The following is a 16,402-nucleotide window of genomic DNA, read 5'->3' as shown; positions in this document are numbered from 1 at the left end:
GGGACCCCACTTGAACATCAAAGCAAAGAAAAGAGATGAGCATCTATCTTTAATATATTCCTTACTTCAGGAAGATTTTGTGACAATTAGAAATTATATTTAGGTTACATATGTGTTTCTAATCAATATTTGCTGCAAATGCTTGTGTTTGCACCAAGGTAAGTATTCCTTCTTTATGCTTACAATTTATTTATTACTTTGATTATTGAGGGTTCAATAATGGATGCGCACCCATATGATCATCTCACATGCTTGCACAATATTTAAAATAAAAAATAAAAGAGAAAAGACATCAAAAGGGTATTAGAGAAATCCAATATAATTAAATCCCCGAACTCATTTAATCTCTAGTTCGTAGAAGTAAAATAATTCTTTCATTACCTTACTTGGATTTTTGTTGACCCACCAAAAAATAGATTAGTGACGACTCCTAATTGAAAAACTATTTGCATGTTAATAACTTAAATCCTAAGTCTTGAATTGGTATGAGTTTAGAATAATCGAGTTAAGTATAGGCTTAATAATTCATTAGCCGAACCACTAGGTGGTTCTACCCGCTACAGGGAGGTCGCGATAATTATCTTTGATTACACATTTAATCATTTTGTATGTGGAATTATGGGCAATCATGTTGTTTAGTTTTTTTTTTTCTTAAAGGCAGGTAACTTTATCTATTCATTAGCTAATAGTTATTTTCATTGCTTTGTAATTCACTTACTTGCAATATACTTGCAATTTTTTATTTTAGGAAATTTTCTAGTAGCAAGGGATATTTTTTCTTTATTGATTCTCTAATATCATCTATCAAAAAAGGGGTATTATATGTCATATTTGGTTTTCAATTTTCGAAAATATTTTAATAAAAATATTATAGTCCTCGATTTAGGGGTCAAAGGGTTATTATATCAAAATAGATAACTCTATATTGCTTAACTTTTTCAGGAACTCATCATAATCCTCAATTCAAGATATACTAATAAAAATATGCTAAAATTATCATAAAAATTAGATCATTAGATAAAGCTCGCCCAAGCACGTAGGTCACCCTCACACGGGTAATATCCACTTTTATGTGTAGAAAGATAGATTTTCAATAATCCAATCCTAACTCTAGGTTAACGTTGAATGAATCTATGCGTATGTACTCATCCGGATGCGAATAAATAGTGCAAGTGTCATGTTTATTTTTTCAAATTTCCTCCATCACACCTAGGTACTTCAGTAAAAATGACGAAATTAAATGACACTTGTATTCACGAAGATGTGAATCATATTCACATACTTGAAGTATGATTAGCAATTTATAGGAGCTACACTTGCGCAATGAGACCGCTTCTGCCCTTTCCTGTTTTTTCTTTAGCTTTTAGAGAAGTTACATTGATAGCAAATAATACTGTTCTTTACTGAACTTCAACCCTTCAATAGCAGAAGTACACAATTTGAGCATGAGCATTATCCTTCCTTTGTTTGACTTTTGTGATGTACACGAAATTACAGCACAAATGGCACTTCTTGAAGAACTTCTCAAGGAGGTGTATGAGTGCATGGTTTTATGTCTCTAGGCTGCATGTAAGTCAGGAATTATCTAGGAAGCTCCTCCAAAAGAGCTTGAACCGCTGATATGCTTCCATCTGCTTATAATTTTGTGTAAGTTACTATCGAGAGAAAAACAGAAGATTTATCAGCAACAAGATTTATCAGCAACAGTTAAGACTGTTTTGATAAATTTGTGCTTGATTGCAAAACCTTTCCTATTATCACCTTTAAAAAGAAGAAAAACAAAGCAGCAGCCAAATTGAATTTTCAAATCTAATACTGGCTTCTCTGATCCAGATTTAATCAGTTGAAACAAAATACTTTATATCAAATGGCTTTAAAGATAATATGCCAAGATAGAATACAGCCAGGATGGGTAAACAAATGAATAAGCTTATTGAAACCAGGGAACCTACATAGTCAAGAAAGAAACTGAGTCCGACTCTAACATCCTCCAACCATACCATGACAACATTACCATAAATGCCAGGTTTTCAACCTCTTTTGGTTTGATCTACCGAACAGTATTGCCCCTATTCAAATGCTACTCAAATGATATCTTATGACGAATTCACATTAATAAGGATGGAAACCTATGGTTTTAGTCAGGTATTAATGGGAACTTGAAAATCTATCTCATTTAATGAAAACTAATGGATTCATCAACAAAAAAGATCGTGAGAAAATTAACTTATGATGAACTTCTCGCATTGGAACAAACTGTACAATGTCACTCGTGGCCACCTGACTAGTAGAGCTTTCCATCTAATTTCATGGTCACCATCAAGTTTATGATGGGAATAAAAATTGTAGACTTTTAAGCTCTCTATATCCTCTCTAGAAGAGATATTCCAATATAGTTCTTAAAAGCAATCGCGAGGAAGTTTTACTTAAACCATGGAAAACAAACCTACCTTCATTTGTGTAAAATCTGCACCTCCAACTCTAACTATCAAAATTGAGAGTGGAAGATCTGATGCCCTCACTAATGCATCCATGGTTTCCTATTGATCCATGAGAACTCCATTCTAAACAAGGAGGTAAACTTCTATCAACTGTGCAGAAAAACATAAAAAGCTAAGAAAGATCGAAATGTTTGTTTCTATTTTACTATTATTATGAGTAAAACATAGTATTTGCTACTGTTATAAGAAAGTGATTGGCCAGCTATTTAAGTAGCCCTATTGATCACTTGCCCCATTGATCACTAGACCAAATAAAGTGGGACCTGCCAAGGCATCATTATGCAAAGCACCAGCATAAGCAGCCATGATGCCTTCGACTCCTTCAACCTATCAACAAAGGCTGCGTTTGGCAGTCGGGATAAAATTCGGGATAGGATATGATTTCTTCTATCATACATTTGGTGCTCACTTAGGACGGGATAAAATCAGATATAAGGGAATATAGATATGATAAAATTATCCAATGAGGGAGGTGGGATAAAAGTGAATAGCATTTCTAATGTCCATAATAAGAAAGTTATTTTTCTCAAATAACAAAATTATTAAATTAACAAAATTGAAATTATATTTCAATATAAATAATATTTGAATTCTAATTTAAGAAATTAAAAATATTTTTTTAATTAATCCTATTTTAATTTATATATTCAACTTTAATTCTATCTTATAATAAACATTCAATCTATAAATTAAATATTTGTATTTATTATATATTTTAGGTATTTTTGTATTTTAGGTATTTTAGTACAGTTTACTATTTGTTAAAATTTTATCAAAGAATGATGAAAGGAGAAAAAAGAAATAATAAAGGAAAAATATAAAAAAAGAGGAAAAAAAATTAAGGAATAATATTACGAGAGATTTTCACAATCTCCGTTTATGAATTTAGGTTCATTTATAATGATATTCCGTTTATATCAAAAAAATGTACATGATATAATGTGAACATATCCGACTTTAATACTGCGATTCACCAAACAATTGACAAGATATAAAAAAAATCCCAGGATTTCATATCTTATCCTATTTAGTTCTATTCCGATTTGAAATCCGAACGACCAAACATAACCGAAGAGTTCTAAACCGTGAATTATGGAATTGGATATAATGTCTTAGAGATTCTTCTATAATAGTCCCTGCTCCAAAAGTGAATACACCATGGGCCTATGGTAACCGTAGGGTTAGCTGGTGATTCGGATTTTGGGCTATATTACGAGATAAGTCTCTAGACTTGCTGTAGTCTTTAGAACTTAAAATGAGTTATAAAATGAATTTATCATCCATTTTGCTGGCTCTAGTTTCCGCCAAAGTAAATTGACACGAATTAAAATTCAGAAAGTAGCGGTCCGATGAATTCATTTTTTTAATGAATCTTACTCTTCTTGTCCAAGATAGTCAAACTTAGAAAATAGATAGAAAAGAATGACCAAACAAATCAAGAGTAGACAACTAAACTAACTTAAAGTTCAGATAATTTCAGTAGAACACTTCTTGCTAATCCACGTTTCGGGATGTCAACAACTATGGACCTAATCGTGGAAACATTTGTCCGCTAAAAGAAGATGGATGGAACCAACCATCTTGGCTTGGACATCCATAATGTTTGAAAAATTGGAGTCAATACCAACACCAAGTTATCTTAAAGAAATATATATGAAACTATGATAGCCATCACAATGCTCATTCAAGAATCTAGAAGGCAAATGTTTCAATTAAGCCAAAACAAAATCTGATTCCGCTACTGTCAAACAAATAGTGAATATTATCTATATGTAACCAGCAAAAGATCCAACACTAAATCCTGCATATTCTCAAAACAATGTCAAAGATGTTGCTATACTCTCATTAGAAGTTATGCACATAAACAAGATCATGCCCAAGGAGGGAAAATCGGTCAAGATAAACATCAATGCCACCGTCAATCAAAAACTGGACTAGTGCTATGATTTTTCCTTCAAACTCGTCCCTCTCTCTTGGAGCACAGGAAGCAGTTCACACATAAAGTTCCCTAGCCCAGTCTGCGAAAATCCAGCCAACGGCCAAAAAGGCCAGTATGTTTAAATGAGCACTATGATGGAAATCTCAAGGACACTGTCATGAGCTACCCTTTCCATCCGGATGGAGAAAAGACATAGCTTTAGAGGTATTGCCTAAAAGTGCATCTAAAGCGCTTGGTCAAGCACGAACTTTTTGAAGCCCTATCACACATGACATTGGGATACTCGATATTAAATCCAATTAACGCTATGAGGGTTTTCAAAGGAAGAGTCGCTACTAACCTATTTGGGTTAGTTAGAAACCAAGTGAGTCATAAAAGTATATCTCACTTCCTATCAGTTGAATGTAATAATGCGGAAAAGAGAAATGGGGGAATTTTTAATATATTTTGATATATCATAACGAAAATTACACAAGTCTATTTATAGGCTTTATATAATGGTTATCTAAGGTAACAAGATAAACATAATATCAAATATAATTAATCAAGGAGTAAGAGATATAAGGATAATCCTGAGAGATATGTGGGAATTAACTAAATATAATAATATTGCTAACCCTATGCGTCCATAGTATTTACACTGAATTAGTTAACTAGTGTTCTTTTGAGACCTAATCTTGTTTAATCATCGACCAAAATATTTAGGCAGCCTTCTTATTGTTCCATTCCTAACTATGTTAAAAAGAAAACAAAATCAATGTATTAAAAGTGCACAATCAAGTAATAATTGAAATGAAAATGCGCAAATAATAATCCTATTGTAAATCCTTAAGAACTTGTTTAATTTTTTTATCAAATATTTTTGCACATTTTAAAAGAAAATTGCTCAAATTCTAAATTCTGATCTTTTTCCTAATTTTCAGAAGAAAAAAAATCGGATTTTTTTTATTTTTTAATTAAAACATATATTTTTTAAATGCTTTTTTAATCTAAAAAGGAACCCGGGTCGGGTCGTAGCGCCCGGTTCGGGCAAGGATAGGCCGGGGCTTCGCCCCCGGTTGGGCTACCGTCATGATCGGGGTCAACCACCCCAAGCCCAACCGGCTGTTCTCTTCTTTCACCTAGCCCGAGTCCCCTAAGCCCCAAGTCCACCTTCCCAATTTCCAGCCCAAATTTTTTTTTTTTTGGACATAATTTCAGCCCAAGTTCACTAAGGGTCAAAATCAGCCCGTATTTGCCTATATTCGACTTAAGCCCAAATTCCACTTATCCCAGACAAGCCCCACATCTCCAAGGCCGAGTCCAACACAAACTTAGTGACCCAAAATATGCCCGAGCCCATAAAACTTATCTAGGCCCAAAATTCATTAAACTTGAACAAGCCCACTCTTCCTAAAGCAACACCAAGACTTCAGACCAGAACACCTCCTTTCCCAGTCTGCCGAACACACTCATTCATCGGACCTCCGCAGTTGGTCAATCACACTCGAACATCGTTACCAGTTACCACTGCAACATCTCTCACTCACAAACGCCATGGCACCATCAGCCATCACCTTGAGCCACCAACGTGCGGTGGCTAACACTTCACGGATGCAGGAAAAGTCCACAAACATGGCAAATGGCCAACAAACGCCCGAAAACAAACCAAAATAGGGAAAATCAACACATGCTCGAGTCAGGCATTTTAACGAACCGTTGAGGCGCGCAACTGGAACGAGGGGTTCCCGGCTCAAACGGGGCCGAAACCCTCGCCGAACTCTCGACAAACGACTCAAGACATACACTGTGACCAAACGAGGAACTGGCGGGGCCGGGTTTCGCGTGAGCCGAACGGCCACAAATCCCGGCCCGGCGTCCACAAAACAGGGGGGAAACAGAGCGCAAGTGAAGGGGGAGGAACAAGGCGGCGGCCCGCGGCGTTCCCTACCCAGCTCGGCGGCAGCGAACAGGGGCGAACTCGATAAATCGGACTACGTCTGGTCGCCTTGCACGTCCCGAGCCGGAATCCTCAGGAAATCTAACCCCAAATTGAAGAGAAAAAACGAGCCGAGAACTTCCGTGACTTCGGTGCAGGGAAAAGGACGCGTCGGCGGGTCGTCGACCCAATCGAGGTGCGGTGGCCACCAGCTCTCTCTCTCTCTCTCTCTCTCTCTCTCTCTCTCTCCCCCCCCCCCTCCGTCCTCCCTCTCTCGGCCACCTTCTTTCTTTTTTAAGGAAAAAAAGAAAAGAAAAAGAAAACCAGCCGATGAGTGCGTCCTCCACCACCTCTCTCCCGGGGACCGAGTTAGGTCCATTTCCAGCAAAGGGCCACCTCTGGAATCGTGGCTAGGACGCCCTCCTCTACCGTTGTAGCTCTGCCATCTCTCTCCCTGCGCTGTTATGTGCGGAACGTGTGCGAGAGGAGAGGAGGAAGAAATGGTGCACGGGCCGGGCTCGGGAAAATGGGAAAATGAGCCGACCCGCACGGGGAAAAGAAGAGCGCTTTCCCTTCTTTTTTTGGTTTTTAAAAAATTAACTAGATTCTATTAGTATTAATGCAAATGCTCCTAATATTTATATTTTAATTTAATAAAATAAATTTTTGCTAGGGCCCGAGGGAAGTCCTCAAATTTTTTTTTTTCATGCAATAAATATATAGTAAAAATTTAGACATCTACTTATTTGGATTATGGGACTTCTTCACCTTTGATAAATGTGTGGTCGGTTATTATCATCATCCAAATATTCTTCAACTCCAAAGAAACCTCATGGTGCTAAATAAGGCAATTCAGACAAATGAAACAAGTGTCAAGCTTACCAACTGACACAATCTCGGTAGATGAAAGATTTGGGAGACTGTGCATATGATACCTTATTAAAAACGATAACGGAAAATTGAGTCTTACCTACTAAACGGCGTCTACCAAAAGCTAACCCTCATGAAAAAAAATAAAAATAAAAATCCATATGCGGTTTGATGAAGGATAGAGCAACCCCACATTTGATTGATTATTTGCTCAACCATTATACTGCACTAGTACCATTATCAAGGAAATTAAGCACCCACCATGCATTAGAACACTATTAGTGCATTAGTTGCAAAAGCCTTGCTTCAACATCTTACTGTCGAGACACATTTTATTAAATTTTTGGCTAGATCTAAATTAGGAGGAAAAAAAGCGTGGATTATGATAGACTTAAGACAAAGGTCGAGTGCCGTGTACAACCTTTCTGAGGTTTGAAGCGCGGATCTGTTTGATCAGTAGCATGCTCTCTTCCTCTCATCTCTTTCTGAGGTTTGTTTCCACTCATCCCGTCTTTTGAATTTGATTCCTACTTCACCTATTTGGACTGTCCTAGAAATAATGATGATATAAAATTGATTATTTTAAAATTTGCTCAAATTCTTGCTTTAGAGACACAAGGACATGCGCGGATCAGGTGATTATCTTCATTTTGCGGAATGGATCGAGGTTTTTGTGTCGAATTGCGATCTCGTATTTTTAAGCCAACGAGGAAGATGATGTGTTCGCTTGGCAATCATTGTCTCTTCGTTGCCTCGAACGAGTGGACCCCGTGACGGGCAAAAACAGCAGGGAACGAAGGACATTATCGACCGAAGCCCAAACGTAATCGGTCGTTTTTTACTTGTCGATGGTGACAACCGCAATGGCTTTTTCTTCATTTTCGCTTTTTTTTTTTTCTCATTCCCATGATGCTATTGCAACTTGGACATATCAAGATGCCAACAAAGAGCACTAGGGCCCCTCGTGGGTTGAAGCATCATTTGAAGTTCTGGCCAAATCCAGATAAAAAAAAATCATGTATTTATAAGAAAGGAATAACAAAGGCCCGTATTCTTTTTTATGTATAAAAATGACCACTATTATCTTTTTCGATGAGCGTACGAGCCCAATTATGCTTATATGCTAAGCTGATGTGGCATTGTTTTATCATTGAAAAAGTAAAACATAAAAAAACTTAATGATTTTAAACTCAGAAAGAAAATGTTTTTTAATCAAAGATGAAAGAAAAAAACGTAACAGAATCTTAATGCAAAGGCAGATGTCACATTTGCCTTTCATTTATTCCTTTCGATTTACATAGAAAAACATAGCATAAGGTGTGGATCTTGAGCTCATGAATTTGAATAGTTGGCGGCGATGGTTGGCCGAGGTCAGCAATTCTGATCCCTCAAAATTGATTCTAGGAGATTTGATAATGTCGTAATTAGCGTGCTTTTATTTTTTTCATTGGCCATTGTTCTGGCCATAGTGATTTGCATTATTGCCCTTTTATTGTGGATCAAAAAGCTTATGGAGTCCGGAGAACTTTATGGACTAGTGATGTCCTGAGACCAAGAGTGATTCCTAACTCTGAATGTTAATAGTCCAGCTGTAACCCCCTCATGGTTTCAAAGCCAACTTCATCAATGTCGGATTGATATTATAGTTTGATATATGATAATATGGTAGTACTAAGAGAAAAGGAAATACCAACCTCTTGCCCCTATTTTTAATACCCGAAAAAATAGTCACAGTGAAAATGAGAAATCATTAGTTGGACGCTAATACTACAATAGAGAGCATTGATCAAACAGTTTTAGGAGATACATAGAATCTACCATCGATGCACTTTGGATTTAAATTTATAAGGTTAGGGTTAGAAGGGCAAATCGAGGGGCGTGAGCATGAGCTTGCCCTCGTTGTCGGGTCATAATCAATGTTTGAGAGATCGGTCAACTTCCTCGCCCCATAAAGGCAAGGTCTGCAAGCGGCCTCGACGGTGATCGCCAGCACCACTCATGTGGTCGCTATAAGCGGGCGTCCATTACCCTTCTTTTATGTATCTACTTTTGCCGAGAAATAAGAGAAATTGTGAGACTGAGCAAGACGAGACTAGAGACCCAGTGCCCAGCCCTGCTGCGAATGGTGCTTTCTCCATGGTCGCCTTTTTTTTCTACGTTCCGCGGAGGAACCGATGCTGGCCTTGCCCATTGGATTCGAAAAGAGCACCAAAGGCGACGCGGTAATAGTTGTGGCCACGCTTACCTCGACGGTGGTGTGGCCACCACTACCGAACACACCCGCTTCCTCTCTTTGCTTCTAAGTTTTCTTTTTCTTTCTTTTTCTTCTCTTTTGATAAAAGCCATTTTATTTTGAGTTTAAAATTATTAATTTTATTTTATACTTTTCTAATAATAAGAAACGACACATCAGTTTAACATGAAGCGCCGTTTACCTTGTCAGCTACCACGTAGGTTCATTAAGACAGAAAAAATAAAGGCGGCTATTTTGTTCCTTGTTTAAGAGTAAGTGCTTATTTATTTATTTATTTATTTGTAGGACATTTGAAAAGTGGTCAGACTTAAGCAAGTCTTTAAAAGGCTTAAGGAGAAAATAGACAAGAGAACTGCCCAAGGGTGGAAAATCCCATGTTGTCCTCCGTATTCCCTCTTTATCGGGAAGACAAAGATAAATAGGGAATTTGAGAGCCTTACAATACTCAACGTTGGGGTGTGCTTGTATGTCCCAATTATCACCGAGCAGGCTGGTATAGTAACCATCCACACTTGGGGTGAGTGAGGGTAGGTGAAAGGCCCACAACAGAGCTATTGCATGGAACCGCAGACTAGCTCTGTTTCCTCGATTGGGACTGTTTTTGTCCCTCCAATATTTATATGTACTTGCTTTTTTTTTTAAATTATTATTTATGATGTTATTGCAATATGTCGCAGACTATGACATTTTTGTCTCGGGAAATTTTTGTTGTCCTAAATAAAGCTGATTTTTCTTCACCAAAATTGTTTTTTTTTAATACCAAAAACATGGGGAACTCAAACATTTGAAGTCAATTAATCCACATGAATACATGTAAGTTACCTGAATTATGTACATAGGGACTTATCAAATACACATTGAAAGCGTTTTCGTAGGAAGAGAAAAATGAAAATTTGTATTCACGGTTCCTAAAATTCCAATAAATCCGCAACGTATTCTATTGGGGGTCGATTGTGGAAAAAAAACCTTAATTTCTCAGCACATTTAAAAGCATAGGCAATACCGGTTTTCATTGGATTGGAGAACGTTTCTTCAAGAAAGGAATAGTGACGCATAACCAAGTCAAAAAATCACGATATCATCATAATTGGAACTAGTAGGAGGGCTATCTGGATAGCATAAGGAAGCTTTCGGACCAATTAATGCTGTAGTCAAATTCGTCTTTTGCTAATGTGCGTCCCAAATAAATGGTCTTTTGCTAAAAAAAACGTTTTAATCAAGACTTAGGTAGTTGGTTAAAAAAGAATCGATGCTTATGATAGAGTCAAGATGTTCATAGTGGAAATTAATATTTACATGATGCTATTCTTCAAGAGCCACGTACGTAATCATCCATTTTATTGACAACTTCTGCAAAATGTCAGAATGGCATGCTTCGAATTTTTTATTTCAACTCAACTAGAAGGCATTATTCTCCAATGACCACGTTTACTGAAAATTTTGGTATGGTATGGCCTAGTAAACCAAGACTTTTTCCTCAAAACCCTCCCATCTAAGAAGGACAAGTTTTTAGTGAAACAAAAAAAAATAAAATAATAAGGACAAGTTTTGATTAGTGATTAATAATCTACATAAGGACGCCATAAGATTCCTTCTTCTCGCTTACAAATGCGTAGAAAGAGACTAATATTTCCTTTCTCAAGTTACAATTCATACAACACAAAACATAATCGTAAGGGCCTAAAAAGTAATTTCATCGCCATCTACATTTTCTCAAACTAGTCTGCACAAGAGAATAAGTTTATCAATTAATTACTCTATGTTTGAAAATATATAGCCAGTGGATGGCTCGCAGTTTGGAACTTCCACCTTGTTGTAGCTGATAGCAAGCCTATCGTATTTGACCGTGTAGACTTGTGTGATGTTCTTGTTAGTTATTTTGGCCCTTTCCACAAGAAAGAGGAGGTGATGTATCAATTGGAAAGGTTGGCCTCGGTTTATTAGTGATGGTAGAGTTCCTTGTTCAATGTTTGGATTGCAAAGGAAATGGAGAAAGCGACAGTTTGGGTGGATAATGCAGAAGAATTTAAAATTTTGTTGGGAAGGAAAATGGTGAAATTCTGAAATTTTCTTCCATAATTTACCTTACCCCCTCATCTCAAACATAGCCAGACTCGGAACAACAGCAAATACAATCCTATTTTTGGGCCTCTTTGGTCCTGCGAGTTATCTGTAGTTTAAACTTAATTTGGATCGAGACTAAGACATAATTCGTGGGCCAATCAGGTTTTGGGCTAAGCCCAATAGATACAACTCGTAAATTTTAATCTTCTCCAAGGTCATATTTGCATGGAGAAAAATGGTTTATAATTGATAAGCCAATATCTAGAAAAGTTCATAATGATATTAGAATGACAGTAGAATTTCGGCGAGATCTACGTCATGAGGAGAAAAAAAAGGCATTGACTATAAGAGACATGAAACTCCATAAAAGCCCATAGTGATATTATAATAACTTTAAATTTTTAGTGAGATCTAAATCATGAGAAAGAAAAGCATTGACTATAATAGAGTTGAAATATAGGTCGTGTGTGTGTGCCGTGAATGGCTTTTGCAATGGGCTGTACTTGTAAAATGGTACAAGAAAATCACAATTGAAAAACTATATAATCTTTGTCGCAACCTACCCCTAAGTAGGGAGAGGAATTAGGTTTAGAGATATTGTCAAATTCAGGTCAACGGCTTTCAATTGATTTGGGTTTCCCTCCTATGACATTTGGACATTTTATTCCTATTTAATTAATTATAGACAAATTTCTATATAAAGAGTTGCTAATGAGATACAGAAAAATATCTCATTTCACGTGCAACTAGAGATCTTGGAACAAGGACTTGATTACATTAATACTAAGACTAATGCCCTTTTGATACTTAACTCGATTGCATGCTAACTAATGCCATAGCAACTTATCGAAGATTTTTTAGACTTCATCCTAACCATTCTAAAAGAAATAACACTCAAGATATTGAAATGTGCAATCAAGTATAATTGAAGTAAAAAACACACAAGTAATCTAATATCATTTCTTAAAAAAATGGCAATCTAAGAGTCCCTATTGTAAAACCCTAAAAACTTGTTCAATTTCCAATTTTAATTTTTTTTAGGATTTTCCAAAATTTAATAGAAAACTATTTGAAAAGCTAATTTTTTTAAGCTTTTTCCAAGAATTTCTGAATTTTATAGATTTTTTTAAAGATTTTTCAAAACTTTTTCTGGATTTTCTAGAATTTTTTTTTATGAATTTTTAACTTTTCTGAATTTTTTTGATGAATTTTCTAATTTTCTAAATTTTTTATGAAATTTTTTAATATTTTCGAATTTTCTGAATCTTTTGATCTTTTTTTGGAATTTTTTGAAGAATTTTTTTAATGATTTTTATGATTTCTGAACCTTTTTAAACATTTATTATTATTATATTCTAGAAAGGGAATTCGGACCACGGTAACCCGGTCCGATCCACCAGCCCGATCCGCCTATCCAGATCCGACGCACCTCAAAATAAACCCGAATTTTGTAAAGCTTTTTTCATTCTTTTTATTTTATTGATTTTTTAATTCTTTTTTTTCTTTTCATTTTATTTTTGTTTCTTCTTCCCCTTTTGCAGGTCTTCTTCCCAAAGCTCTACTTCTTCAATGATATCTTCTTCGCCTGCAACTTCTCCTTCGCCGAACCATCACCAATGCTTGCAGCCGTTGAACTCGAATCGAGCCGGCGTCGGTGATGTAGGACCGACCTATCGCCGGCGATGGCCGAGACAAACTCGATTTCGAATGGCCATCGATATCTGGCCAAAACAGCATTAACAACTCTCAAACGGCATAAGAAATACGCGCGCACACAATAGAGAGAAGGATACAGAGAACTGACGGTGATGGCCTTTAACCGTGGACAACGCCGGTAAGGAAACGGTATCTCCAACGCAAGGACTCATCCATGGCCGACGCCGAAAGTTGAAGCATATGCAATAACATCGAGAAAAATCACAGAAAAAACACAGAGGAAACAGTTCAGTAATCGTGGAAGCATTCGACTGCCAATCTGAGTTTCTAAACATCGATTACACAATCCTAAGTTTACTGTCTCGTTCTGGCAAATCATCAAACAGATAGAAGGCATTTTCAATTACCAATTCCAGATTCGATTGAAATGCATTTCTCGATCTACATGTAGTAAATAAAACTTTCCTTCAGCATTATTCATTGCAAATCGACCTGAGTTTCATACAAGTCACTCAGGATTTCATGAATGAATATTGTATCTCAGCTTCAACAAAAGCAGGGCAAAGTACAGCGTTCGGAGCGAGGAGCTTACCTGCTTCGGGAATGGAGTCACCGTCTTCTCTCTCGTCTTCTCTTTTTAGTTTTTTATTTTTTCCAGCGAATCTCTCTTCAGCTGAGCTCCTTCGTGGCCGACGATCCCCCCTCAACAAGAGCGCAGACTTTCCTGTCCATTTTGGCACTCATGTACATTGATTCAGCATGGAATGGACTGCTCTCGCCCACAAAAATGAGTGTTTCGCAGTGCAAATTCTTCAAGTTGTCTGTCAGATCATGCCTCCTATTCATGGCCTCAAGAAAGCGCACGACATTCAGACTTTATCTTTCATCCAGCAACTTTCGACAAGTTTGAACGACGTCGGATTTCGAACCGTGCATGCTACAGCGAATTTCCTTACTGAAGTACCGCTGGAGAAGAAACTCCTTCAAGAGGTTCAGCAACACCTTGTTATAAAGCCATTCAGTCCATGAAGGTGCCTTGCAAATTGGGGAAACAAAGGTCAGACCAAGAACCCTCTCTCCATACTTGTGCGCAAAAGAGAGTCAGGATGTAAACACTGGCCGTTACCCCTAAGCACAGAACTTCCTTCAGCCCAAAGAAGTCGAGCACTTCGACGACCTGGTCCGCAAGGTCATCGGCACTTAGAAACACGACGTATAATTGAGAGCGACGTCGGGAGACGGTATCAGAGCGGGCTTCTCCCGATCGCCGCAGACGAACACCGAAACCGAATCTTTCCTCTTCTTCACCGCATGCTCCTTCCCTTCGAAAGGTACGGCGTCGACGTCGACGTGGACACTGAGTCGCTCAACTCGGCCATGGCTCGGCTCGCTCGAAACCTCAGGAAAATGCAGCGGAGCTCGAATCAAAGATATCGGCCAGAACGAAGCTTGAAAATCTGAAACTCTCTCTCTCTCTCTCTCTCTCTCTCTCTCTCTCTCTCTCTCTCTAAAGGTTGCTTTCTCTCTAACCAGCGATTCCTCTCCGGCCGAACCTTGCTGTCTTGCCCCAGAATGAGCGCCCTGCCCTCTTTTTTCTTCTCGAAACTCCTCCCTCTCGGGAAGCCCTCGGCCGTTGTTCCTTCTCTCGCTCGAACGGAATCTTTTTCCGTTAAGCCCGACTGCCCATACGGCAGCTAGCAACCTTCTAGAGCACTGGATTCGCTCTCCTCACCTGCCTGTGAGTCTCACGGACATTCTCGTTGGATCGTTCCTTCCTTCGCCGCTCCTCTCGTTCTTGCTCACAGGCGCGCGTGTGCGCCAGGGAGGAGAAAGGCAAAAGGGCCAGGCTTTGGAGGAAACAAAATGGGCTGAGAAAAGGTGAAAACCAAAGAAAAGGGTTGGACTGGATTAAAAATAAGAAAGATAAGAGGGGAATTGGGCTAATTCAGGGATTAAGCCTGAGTGGGCCAGGAATCTTGCTAAAGGAACCGGGCCAGGCATAAATGGCCTACCCGAATTTTATTGTTATTATTATGTTATCATTCATTTTTCTTTTTTCTTTTTTTTATATATATGTTATAATTTTCTTGTTTATTAAATTTTTTTGTTGATATTTTTAACTTTTTATTGTTAAAAGAAAATTTAAAATGTCAACAATCTTTTCTTTATTAATTTTTTCAATCGGCAACTCTCTTGCTTGATATCTTATTAGTGTTCAAAAATTTGGTTGTACATTTCTAATTTGATTGGTACCAAATCTGCTCCTTTTGAATTTTCTTTCTACTTCACCAATTGGATGACTATAGTAGATTTTAAAAATTGCTTTAATTGTTGCTTTAGAGACACTGGAACATGCATACTGGGTGATTAATCTTCATTTTTTAGATTAAATTAAGGTTTTCCTATTGAATTCAGGTCTCCTATCTTTAAGCCAACGAGGAAGATGATGGTAAGCTCAGCAATCACTCTCCTTATTAAGGGCAATGTGTGGCAGCAATTCACGCGAGCTCAGGTGATTTATCATCGCAACATTCGTGTTCATTTGCTTGGAATTTTTTTTTTCAATTTATATTTGAAATATTTGCAACTAACATTTTACCGGAATAGAAAAGTAACAAGGAAATAGATTTGGAATGGAAACAAGAAACATAAAAAAAGTAACTCATTGTTCCCGGGAACAATTTCTAAAAATAAGTACATTTTATCTTTTCTATTTTTCTTTTGTGCTTCTTCCTTGCTGTGGCCATCGCCGGCCGCTTGCCAACCGTCGGCCACCTCCTGCCACTCGTGGCCATCATTGGCAGCCGATCGCTGGCGACAGTTGTCACCGCTTGTAGCCCACCGACCGTCACCCACAGCCCATCAACTGACGATTGCCATTGTCTGTCAGCAGCCTGCCGTCGCCAACAGCCACACGACCGCCGCATGACTGCCGTCGCACGACAGCAGACCGTTGCTGTAGGACCGCCGCCCATAGCCCACCGGCCATCGCACCCTCCCGCGGCCGGTGGGCTATAGGCGGCAATCCAGCGACGATAGTTGGCGGTGACAATCGGTGGTCGTGCGGTGGCGGGCGGCGGTCCGTGACTAAGAAGAAAAACAAATAAATACAAAAATTTATAAATTTTTACAAAACGCAATTCTATTATTTTTCTATTCCAAGAATAGTAATTATGTATAATTACCAAACACCTTGTTTT

General features: G+C 37.9%; 1 pseudogene; it reads right to left on the bottom strand.

Annotated features, from left to right (window-relative positions):
* Window positions 1–13,104: 13,104 nt before the first annotated feature.
* Window positions 13,105–14,581, bottom strand: LOC139882783 (protein NDL1-like; annotated as a pseudogene).
* Between the last annotated feature and the right edge of the window lie 1,821 nt (window positions 14,582–16,402).

The sequence above is a fragment of the Rutidosis leptorrhynchoides genome, unplaced genomic scaffold (assembly GCF_046630445.1).
Source record: "Rutidosis leptorrhynchoides isolate AG116_Rl617_1_P2 unplaced genomic scaffold, CSIRO_AGI_Rlap_v1 contig308, whole genome shotgun sequence".
In the NCBI taxonomy this organism is placed as follows: Eukaryota; Viridiplantae; Streptophyta; class Magnoliopsida; order Asterales; family Asteraceae; genus Rutidosis; species Rutidosis leptorrhynchoides.
This window is presented reverse-complemented; position numbering and strand designations above follow the sequence as displayed.